The sequence below is a fragment of the Trichosurus vulpecula genome, chromosome 4 (genome assembly GCF_011100635.1).
Source record: "Trichosurus vulpecula isolate mTriVul1 chromosome 4, mTriVul1.pri, whole genome shotgun sequence".
Classification (NCBI taxonomy): domain Eukaryota; kingdom Metazoa; phylum Chordata; class Mammalia; order Diprotodontia; family Phalangeridae; genus Trichosurus; species Trichosurus vulpecula.
Window position 1 is genome coordinate 226,207,562 of NC_050576.1, and position 11,605 is coordinate 226,219,166.

The window sequence follows — 11,605 nt, forward strand, 5'->3', positions numbered from 1 at the left end:
GGGTTGATCAAATGGTAGATTTCGATAGTCATTGACTACTGTGTCTTATGTACCTAATCTATTCCACTGATCAGCTACTCTGTTTCTTAGCCAGTACCAAGTAGTTCTGATGATTGCTATGTTATAATACAGTTTTAGATCTGGTACAGCTAAGCCACCTTACCTTGAATTTCTTTTCATTAATTCCCTTGATATTCTTGACCTTTTGTTTTGGATTACATTTTCTAATGCAGTTTGCTATCATCTTACATTTTATGGTGTTTATCCAAATTGCATTCACAGTTATGACCATTAATTTTGTATTTTTCTTCATCCTATCTAATCTTTTTTTTTTCCTCTCCTCTGTCTGACATAGCCCTCTTTACAAAGAATAAGAAAGCAGTGGGAGAGGAATGTGCTCAACACTCATATCTATGCTCAATCAATCAGTTTCCATTCCCCTTTCCCCTAACTAAGGATGATATAGACACTCCTGATCAACAGGGCTTCTTATCTCAATCAGAGGGTCCACTTAAACCCCATAACCTTCAACCTGTCCCAAATTGGCCTTATTACATTATCTCAGGACATAGTGTTTGCCCTTGCTTACCAACAGGTTTATCACCATGCCCAGATTGACAACATTAGGTGTCCCACTTCCAAGAAGCAATGTCTCTGATGAATCAATGCCATCCATGGATGGATTTGGGCTGGAACAGAGGTCTAGCAAATCCTGGGATCCAGCTTCCAGGAAAACTTGCCCAATAAGGACAAATAGCTTTTAATCATAGTTCTGGCTGACCCTTTCTGGATTTCCTTATTCTATCCTTGGTGCAAAGTTTCCCAGGCCCCAACATCCCTTCCCCCATCCCCTATCCTCCTAACCCCTAAGCCAGGGCTCCATACAACTAGGGGAAGCCTCTTAAGGTACCTTCACTGACAGGTCTCTTGTTGCTCTAGGAAGGCCTAGATAACTCTTTCCCAGGTAGGGCTTGGGGAACGAAGGGGGTGGTATCATTTGGAAATGCCTTTCTTTCTAACAGCATGGAGTGGGGTGGGGGGGAAGGGGGAGTGTGTGTGAAACTATTGGCACATAACTTAGAGGAATGTAAGTGGAAGAAAAGGAAATACCCTAGTTGACAATCCTGAATTCCTGGATGAAGGCAAGGAACAGTTTTTATCCAACCCTCTAAAAGATGGGGGGAAAGGGCTAAGGGAGGGAAGCCCCTCAGCAGAGGCCTCTAAAGGGGAAGAAATTTGATATTATCTTACAATTATCTACCAAGGAAGAGAATATTTTGTGTTGTAAGCTGGGAAATACTAAGGAAGTGCTAGTACAGGGTGTTGGAAGAAAAAAAGCCCAGTATTTAGTGTTGTGGGTACAAGCCAGACAGAAATAATTTTATTAATTAAATCATTCTAATATAAGCAGCTACTTAGAGAAGTGGGTTCAAAAAATGGTCAGTTTCCTCACACCTTTACAAATCTCTCTGATACAAACCATTTTGGAATAATAATTTATAATATTCTCAGACAGTAGACAAAATTCCACAGTCAAGATTAAGCATGAGCTCAGAGTTTAAATAATAATCTTGAAAAAATATTAATTTAAAGTATTAGCACCCAGTAGAAAATTATTTCCCTAATGCCTCTTTTACCACTCTCTGTATGGATTCTTATTTCTACCTGATCAAAGGTGAACTCCAGAGATAGACCCATTAGCTAAAACAATCAAAGCTCATCCTCTTAGTCTTTTCATTACCCTAATCTAGTTCAATGGTAGGGAAAGAGGATACTGCTCTTAGGTGAAGACATATCCCCTCCTTGTTTGATCACTGCTTCAACTCCTTTCTTAAGGAGAGCAGAGTTTGACCCAAATTTTCACCCAATTTCCTTAAAGAAAGTGGCTTCTCTTTGGCAAGGTAAAAGGGATTTTGAGCAAGGCACTGTTTTCCTAGAAATTCGATGAACTACTAATAAGATTTCTCATTTAGGTGGGAACAAAGGCTTTAGACTCAACCGTGGTCCTAATATTACTTTGTAATATGTATCCTGAAGAGGCGGGGATCAATGTGCTTCCCTAAGAGCTAGTGTTGTTATCCACAGTGGCACACAGAGAATTTGCCAGTAGAAGGCAAATTTGTTGACCTTACCTGAGGATCAAATGAAATAATGCTTGTAAAGTGCTTAGCCCTATGCTGGCACATAGTAGGCACTGTATAAATGCTAGCTCCTGCTACTACTACCCAGACATCTGATAAAGAATTAAGGACTGTGTCAGAAGTGTCATCATTTGGGCTGTGGCCCTTCTGTTTCTGGTCCTATTCCTTTTCATCCTCATTGTTTTACCTCAGGAGACTCACCCATCATGTGGACCAGAAAACTAAGATCTGGAACTCAGTCATTCCAAGAGGGGCAAAGATTTGTGTTACAAAATGGGACAAATATTTATGTTGTTCATTTTCTTCCACTTTCTTCAAGGGGTCATTATCTTTGTTTGTCTCGTTTTTGCCATATTTTTAATTTTTTAAAAAAAATCTCTTTTTTCCTATATTGCAAACCTGTTTTCAAGCCCCAAGTACATATTGTCTCTTATTTTTTCTCTTTCTCCTCTGTGTAATACTTTTTCACTTTCTAATATGCTGACAAGGGTCAAATATCCTCCTTTCTACCTCAGATCCCCCTTTTTCCCACTGATTCTTTTAGTAACATCTCATGGCCCCTAACAATCTGAAATGAAGAGTGTTGTCTTCCAGCTCTTCACTTTCTCCTCCATGACAAAAACAATGTACTCTGAAACACAGAGAAGTCACTTGACTATAGCAGAGATTGTATTCTTGATGCAGGTTATTACATACTTTCTCCTATTCTACATGCTGGTTAAGATTTTCAAGGTTTAAAAAAGAAAGAAAGAAAAAAAGAGGGAAAAATTGCCAGTGTTTATACCTCACACCTAAACACCTTAAGTTCTTTACTATCAATTTTTGTTGTTCAGTCATGTCCAACTCTTTGTGACCCTGTGGACATAGCATACCAATACTGTGCATGTTTTTTTTTGTTTTTTTTTTTATTTTTGGCAAAGATCCTAGAGTGATTTGCCTTTTCATTCTCCAGTGGATTGAGGAAAACAGAGGTTAAATGATTTGCCCAAGGTCTCAGAGCTAGCAAGTCTAAGGTTAGATTTGAACTCAAGTCTTCCTGACTCCAGGTTCAGCACTCTAACCACTGAGCCACCTAGATGCCTCTTACAGTCAGTTACTATCCCTTAATAACTTGACAACTCCACTCACCTTCCTTTTCTTATTCCAAAAACTCCACAGCCACTTTCCCTTACATTTTTCTCAGTTTCTCCTGAATTTCTCCTCCCCAAATTCGACCTATGGCCTACTTCAATTCATCTACAAATCATCTACTCAATTTCCTTCTATCTTACTTGGTTCAAGTTCTTTTCTTTTCCTACCCCTTTTATACTCCATACTGATAAATATTTGACAACAAGCTCTCAAATTTAAAAAAAATGAATCTTTAGACCAGGCCTGCACAACCTGAAGCCTGCCAAAGGATTTTGGCCTGCAGGAAATGTGGAAGAAAACATCTTTTACATTTTTTGAGGGCCACCCAAAATCCTTCGGTGAGCTCATGGGCCATAAGCAATTTGTAGACTGTAGGTTGTGCAGCCCTGTTTTAGACACTTTTAAGCTTAAACTACATCATTTACTTTTTGTCCATCACTTTCTTAAGTGTAGGCAATCAATATCAGTCCATAAAGGAGCTAATAAAACTGAATAGAGAAATTCAGCACCAGGACATTAATAAAGCACTTTTCCACCGCAACCAAGTCTTAAATGTCTTTTAAAGCATATGTTCCATATGGATAATGGAATATGGAAGAGACTACAGAAAACAGACTTTGGAGGGAAGGATTATAATGACCTCAGTATCTATGCAGGCCCTTTCAGCAACCTTTAGCATGCTACTAAGGTAAGGCCAAATGGAACCCCTTAGATTCATGTAGTTAACACCATATAGTATTGGATCCCCAATGGAATGAATGATTTATTCTGTAGTGATGGAAATGAAGGAAGCTGGGGTACTTTGTTCTATTAATTCCCTTTACAAAAATTCTGTTTTCTGTGTAACACCAGTCCCAAAGTCAATTAGTATGGGATGCTGTCTTTATGGTAGAGATCAGTGTCTTGCCCCTACATGAGAGGTAGCATGGAGCCAGAAAGCTTCACTCTCTGGAGAAATTCTTTGTTATTCAGGGTACCTCTGGCTTCTAACTTCAAGAGGGAAGATAAACAAGGCGAACCTTAGTTTAGGTTGCTGAAGGAAAAGACTCTGAGAAGATATGAGGGGAGTTAAACATCTCTATCATGTCCCTATCCCCAGGTTGCTACACTTTGGGAGTTTCCGCTTGGGTGAAATCTGGGACTCTCTCTTGGTTGAGTTAACTTGTTCCCAATGGGAGAGCACTTTCACTTGGTGTTGCTTGGTATATATTCTCCTATGCATATATTCTCTGATTTCTGTTTTTATTAATTCAGATAAATAGGTTTCTTAGCAACCTGCTATATGTGTGTTCCTTGTGGAACTGATATTTGGTAGGAAAGGGAACAAGTCTTGGATACAGAATTTGGGGTCTTCCTTCCCCTCGATAATGATACAGTGATCAGAAATTAACTTAAACTTTATCATATCCACCTAGACCAACAATATTTAAGGGAGCAGACAGATCTACTCCTAGCCTAGTAACCCCTTTCTTTTCATTTTTAATTTATGGAATAAAACAAGCATTTCTATAACATAATATAATTTTTAAAAGATGACTGCTCATAAACTACAAATCTATTATGTAAAACTTGCTATCCTTTTAAATATATATAATGATTTTTCTTCCCCTTCCCCCTCCCTCCCACCCTAGAGATAGCTACCTTACATTTCCTTTCTATGAGGAGAGCAAAGGAGCCAACCTTCACACCCCAACCTCCTCCTCCCCATCCTGGCATGAATTAAAATCTCTCAGAGAAGAGGGTAGAGATGTCTATTTTACCTCCCTTCAAACCATACAACAACACCCACCACATATGGGAGTCAACTGTATACCTATGAAGAAGCTTATAGTAGACTTCAGGTAAGCAGTTGAACAAAGTCATCATTCCCACCCCTACACAGATGTCCCTCGCCTAAAGGATATTGTAGATATTATAGCCTGGACAAAGTATGAGGTTATCAACCTCACCAATCTTTTTACTCTCTTTCTGTGGCTAAAACTAGTCAGCATCCATTTATTTTCACCTGAGGAGTATCATATACCTTCATTATCCTTCCCCAGGGTTGCTTGAACTACCCCTGAACTCTCTCTCACACTGCCACATTATGGTGAGCAGAGACATAAAATAAGCCTCTCTTACAGAGGTCATTGGTACATTCCACTACATTGATGACTAATATTAACTAAACCAGATGAAACCAAGGTGATAGGGGCCTTGGTCAGATGGTGTTCCATATGAAGGAAAATGGGTGGGAAATCAACCCTAAGAAAATACAGGGTCAAGCCCACTCAGTCAAGTTTTAGGGAACACAGTGAGTGGAAAAAGTCCCAAACAATTCCAGTTACAGTCCAGAATAAGCTACTGACATTTTCCCACAATCTAAGAAGGAAGCCCAGAAATCTATTGGACTCTTTGTTACCCATATGAGTATCCTGATAGTTCCCATTTACCACTCCACCTACAAATCTCCCTCTTTCAAGTGGGTCACAGCACAAGCAATAGCCCTGGAATATATAAAACAGGCAGTCTAGAAATTTCTTCCCTTGGGTCCCTATGACCCTGAAAGGCCCTTGTTTCTGGAGGTGTCTATAAAGACCAGTCCGGGTAGAGCCTTTTGCAGGTGTTAAGGAGTAGCTGGAATAAATGATTGCTAGATTTCTGGAACTCTAAATTTCCCACAGTAGCCAAAGAGGTAGAGTATCAGGAAGCAGCACAGTGAACTCTCCCACTTTCTCAAAAAAAATCCTCCAAGTCGATTTAGAAAATTCACCAGACCAAAACCTGATGGGAAAATCCAAGGAAAAGTCCCAGTGAGTCATTTTTCTAGCCACATCAGCTTATTCTCAGACTAGGGTACTGAGAGTGGAACAGGTACCAACTGGCAACCTTGTCACCCATGACGTAGTTCTGAGTCAGAGATCAAGGGCAGAGTGAGGAAGTCCAGAGTGAAGCGCAAACCTGGAGAAGTAAACCCAGAGAGAAGCAATCTCAGAAGTAAGCAGCAGTAGTATGACTCAGATATCAGGAGCAGAACAGGGTCTCGGTGCCATCTTCCAGTCTGAATCCTGCAGAGAAGTAACTAGGCCAGGAAGAGAAAACCAAGGGGAGTCTACAGTTCAGTTACTCTGAATCAACAGAGCTTCCCAGCTGACTTACAGTGGTTGAGTCAAGCATCAGTTTACTATTGCTCAGATCCAAACTTGGATTAGTAATTTGTAGAACTTAGAACTCAGTTGAAGCCGGGGAGCATTAATCAGATTTTACCACGGATCAGATCACTTTGCAAGCAGTGAAAGCTTGCCAATCCCCAACCTGAGCTGTCCTTGATACCCTGGAAAATAACACTTAGTACCTCAAGAAAGCAGCAGAACCAGCCTAGACATGCTCTCCAGGAAGAAAGGCCCTTATATCAAGTCCAAATTCAGGAAGCAGGCTGGAAGAATGAGCAAATAAAAAAAAAAAAGAATCCCACCAGGAAACCCACAACATAAACTCAGGAAAAAAAAGAAGAATGACTCCAAAACATCTCTAAGTCAAGTATCAAAGCAAAACACAGTCTGAGAACAAATTCAAATAGAATTTGTTTCTTTTTTTTAAACTCACTATTTCCTTTATTTGTACAAAATAGTGAATAGTCATACCCTGGTTAGGAAAAAATGGTAGTCTAAGGTTTAAACAAGTCCTTCTGTCTTGAAGCATCTATTTTGAAGGCTTGGGACCAGCAGCTTTAGACCCAGCATCTTTGGGTTTCAACTTGGCAGGCTTGGGGTCAGTAGGCTTAGCAGCCTTGGAATCACCGGGTTTTGTGTCCAGACTTGGCGCCTTGGAATTGGACTTGGTGACCTTGGCCTCAGATTTGGTGGCCTTGGAGTGAGATTTAGTGGCCTTGGGACCAGATTTGGTAGCCTTGGGAGCACGTTCACTGACCTTGGTGGCAGACTTGGTGACCTTAGGGTCAGTGGGCTTGACAGCCTTGGGGTCAGTGGACTTGGTAGCCTTGAGGTCAGTGGGCTTGGCAGCATTGGGGTCAGTGTTTCTGGCAAGCTTAGAGACACACTTCATGATCCTAGGGCCTGGATGTTTGGTGCCAACCCTAGGACCTAGATACTTGGTGGACATCTTGTGGCCAGCACTCCAGGCACTGGCCTTGGGGATCTTGGAAGGAGGCCTGAGGAGCTTGGCCTTGGAGGCCTTGGTGCTCAGGGCCTTGATGTCCTCTGCTCAGGTCTTGATGGCTTTGGCATTGTTGGCTTGCATCTTCTTTAACCCCTTCTTGTGTTTCTTGGCAAAGCTCATGTTTCTCAGAAACTTGGGGTCAACCCCTTTCAGAGACTCATATCTCTGTGATCTAGGTTTCTTGATGCCATTTCTGTGCCATTTTTGTGATTGGTTGTGAGTGGTGTGGTTCTTAGATTTAGTTATCTTTACACTACATTCTGTGCTAACAGGTACTCCACGGACAGGAAGAGGCCAAAGAAAGAGTCAAATAGAATTTCTTAAAGAGATGAAGCAAGTGTAAAAAAAAAAAGAGTTAGAATGATTTTACAAATGAAATGATAGAATAGAGGAAAATGGAGAAGAAATGAGAACTAAGAAAAAAATTAGAAAGGGAATTAATAGCTTGCACAAGTACAAAACCTTGCCCAAGAAAAGAACTCCCTGAAAAGCAGAATGGACCAAGTAGGAGCCAATTACTCCATGAAACAATAAGAAATATTAAAACAAAGTTAAAAGAGTGAAAAAATAAAATGTAAGGTATCTCATAGCACAAACAGCTGACATTGAAAATGGATTAAGGGGAAAATAAGAGTCACTGAACTACCTGAATTCTATTACCCACCCCACCCCCCGCAAAAAAAGAATTATAGACACCATATTTCCAGTAATCTTAACAGAAAACTATCTTAATCTCTTAGAACCAGAGGGTGAAGTGGAAATAGAATCCACCAGTCATTTTTGAAAGAAATCTCAAAATGAAATCCTAAAAACATCATAGCCAAAATCCAGAGCTCCCAGGTCAAAGAAAAAAGATACTGTGAGCAGTCAGAAAAAATTCAAGTAAGTAGGTATCACAGTCAAAGTGCCACATGATCTAGCAGCTTCCACTATAAAGAAGCAGAGAGTTTGGACTATGACATTTTAGAGCGCACAAGATATAGGTTTATATTCAAGTATAACTTACTCAAAAAACTGAATATAATCCTATGGGGGAAAGAAACATAAACCTTTAATGAAACAGAGGCTTTCAAAGCATTCCTGATGAAAAAACCAAGGCTATATGGAAACTTTGAAGTTCAAACATGAGAGTTAAGAGAAACATAAAAAGGTAAACAGGAATACCAATGAATGATAAAGGACTAAACAAAGATATGTTTCTGGTATTCTAATATGAGGACTTGTTACCTGTGGTCCCTCTGAAGATTATCATCTGCATGGAGCGAGTCTAATTAGACAAGGCCTGGGAGTGTTTCCATTTTGGTATCTTAAAAAATGGAAAGAGAGGGGAAGAGGAATATATTGGTAATACAGGGGGGTGGATAGTAAAAAGAAGATTAGGGGAAATTATTTTATATAATCAGGGCAAATAAGTAGACATCTTTACAAATAAGGAAGAGGGGTATAACAACACTGTTGTTAGCAGCTGCTGTGAAGGTGTAAGACAAACAACACCAGTGCACAGCATGGCTGCTAGTACAGCTTCTTCGATCTGCTTTTCTAAGGAAAGCAACTTTAAGGAGTTTGCAATCTCACTTTAATTAAACATACATATATCATTCACTTAGTTCAAAGGAAAAAGTCAGCACTCTGAACTTCAGAGCAAATACAAACAGTAATTAGAAACAGAGAAAATACAAACAGAGCAAATAACACAGATCAACAGACAGGCTTCTAGCTGTCTGACCAAAGCTATACATACACAGTTACCAGAGAGAGAAGCACCAGCATCTGGGTTTTCAAAGGCAGGGGGCTCCTTAAACATCATTCAGTAGCATTCCCCAAAACACTTCTTTACACAAGCAGGGGGTACCAGGCCAGGGTCTTCCCTGGCACAGCATACCATCCTTAAGGAGTAGCAGAAAATACAAATATCATCCACCCCTAGGTCACATCAAGTTACAATCTCCAAGTAAAGTCACTCTTTTTACCTTGACCTGAGGTCAACAATGTCTCTTCCTCTATGGGTCAACCACTCCCAGTTCTTGCCTGGATTCAAACACAGGCAGCTCTCTGTTTCTGTTTCTTGTTTCAGCTCATGGGGACTGCTCCACTTCAAGTTCTTCCTGCTCTTGCCTGACAGTAGGCTCCAGGGGCTCTTGTCCCAAGTTTCTGTTTCTGGGAAAGCAAGCTCTGCATGCAGGCAGCTCTCTGCTCCTGCTCCAGACTCTACAGAATCTTAGTTACCACAACTTGGAAACAGTGAACAATTATCCCAGGCCCCATGCTTTCCTTTTGATTTGCAGATCCTGCCACTATTTTGTAACAACAATGTTGCTAGCAGTTGCTGTGCAGATGTAAGACCAACAACACCAGTGCACAGAAGGGCTACTGGTACAGCTTCTTTGGTCTGCTTTTCTAAGAAAAACAACTTTAAGGGATTTACAATCTCACTTTAATTAAACATACATATATCATTAACTTAGTTCAGGGGGAAAAGTCAGCACCCTGAACTTCAAAGCAAATACAAACAGTAATTAGAAACAGAGAAAATACAGAGCAAATAACACAGATCAACAGACAGGCTTCTAGCTGTCTGACCAAAGCTATACATATATAGTTACCAGAGAGAGAAGCACCAACATCTGGGTTTTCAAAGCCAGGGGGCTCCTTAATGGCTACCCAGGGTCTGTACACCAATACTCTTCCAATGAGCAAACCCCAAACAAAATGCTCAGAGTACATATATACTGTGTTTCGGGACCTGGGGCTTCACACCTTTCAAGGGCTTGACACCTCTCTAGGTCTTCACACTCTCATGACCTAATTAGCAAAAGGGTGTGGGCCTTCCTATAAACAAAGGCAAGACTCATCAAAGGTGCTTGATTGCCTTAGTGCTGAGAAGCACTCCAAAAGAAAACAACAGTAAAAAGTACCACTTTTCTTGCCCCTACAAGGGGATAGAGGGAAGTAGTTTATGAACTTCACTCTCATCTGAAGTGGTCAAAGGAGGGAAGAATACACAGGTGCACACAGTTAGGTACAGAAACACGTTCCATTCTACAGAGAAACAAGAAAAGGGAGAGGAGGAAATAAGGAGGAAGGTAGATAAAGGAAGGGATTAATCCTAAGCAAAACAAACTCTAAGGGTATACAAAAATATTTATAGCACTTTTTGAGGTGGCAAAGAATGGAAATCTGAGGAGTACTCATCATTTGCCGAATGGTCGAGCTAGTTATTATAAAATTAATATAACGGTATGAAATTATGCTCTAAGGAAATGATGAAGGGGATGTTTCAGAGAAACCTGAAAAGACTTACATGAATTGATAAAAACTAAAGTGAACAGAACCAGGAGAATAATTTACATTATTGTTTCACAGATAACACACAGGAGGCATTGGAGTTTCTGGACTCCAGCCTCTAACAGGTTCATTCTTAATCTGATCAGACACGAAGGACATGAAGACAACTTTGATGGGGTTAATAAACTTTACTTTATTCTAGTCTAGTCTTCTCAGAAGGGTTACTGATAATGGGAACACCACCTGTTACAGCATTCCCTAACCACCCTTCTTGCAGGAGTGGGCTAGAAGGTGAGGCAACTACCCCTTGGCTCAATCAAGACAGGAATAGCTTGCACACTCCCCTAAATCCCCTCAAGCCTTGATGGGAGCCAGTCAAAGCACACACAGATTCCCCTATGGGTTTTCTGTGGTTCCCCCCTCACTGACCAGTGCCCACTTGCTTTATAGGGCAAAAGACAAAGAAGGCATCTTGTCAACATTAAGCTCATAGGTTAACTTTAGCAATATCATCTTTCTGCACAAGCGTAGTAAATATCACATGATATCACCCTTTATCTCACTGGTGCAGCATCAGTAGGACTATCACTATGATTCTAAGGATCGTTGGGGCTATTCTGGAAGTTATTATCTAATACCCGGAAACTAGATATTGCCATTTCCATGGATCTGGAGAAACTGAATTCTAAAAAAAGGATAACTTACAATGATGACAAGTAATAAAGATAAAAAACCCCCAAAACTGAAAGAATTAGGATCTTTGATCGGTGTGATCATCAACCACAATTCCAGAGGCCTAAAGATGAGACATTCTACTCACCTAATAGAGCAGTAAAGGATTCAATACAGAATAAGACATATTTTTTTGGACATGGACAATGTGGAATTGT

The 11,605-nt window shown here is 40.4% G+C and overlaps 1 pseudogene; it reads right to left on the reverse strand.

Annotated features, from left to right (window-relative positions):
• Positions 1-6,953: 6,953 nt before the first annotated feature.
• LOC118847035 lies at positions 6,954-8,688 on the reverse strand (annotated as a pseudogene).
• Between the last annotated feature and the right edge of the window lie 2,917 nt (positions 8,689-11,605).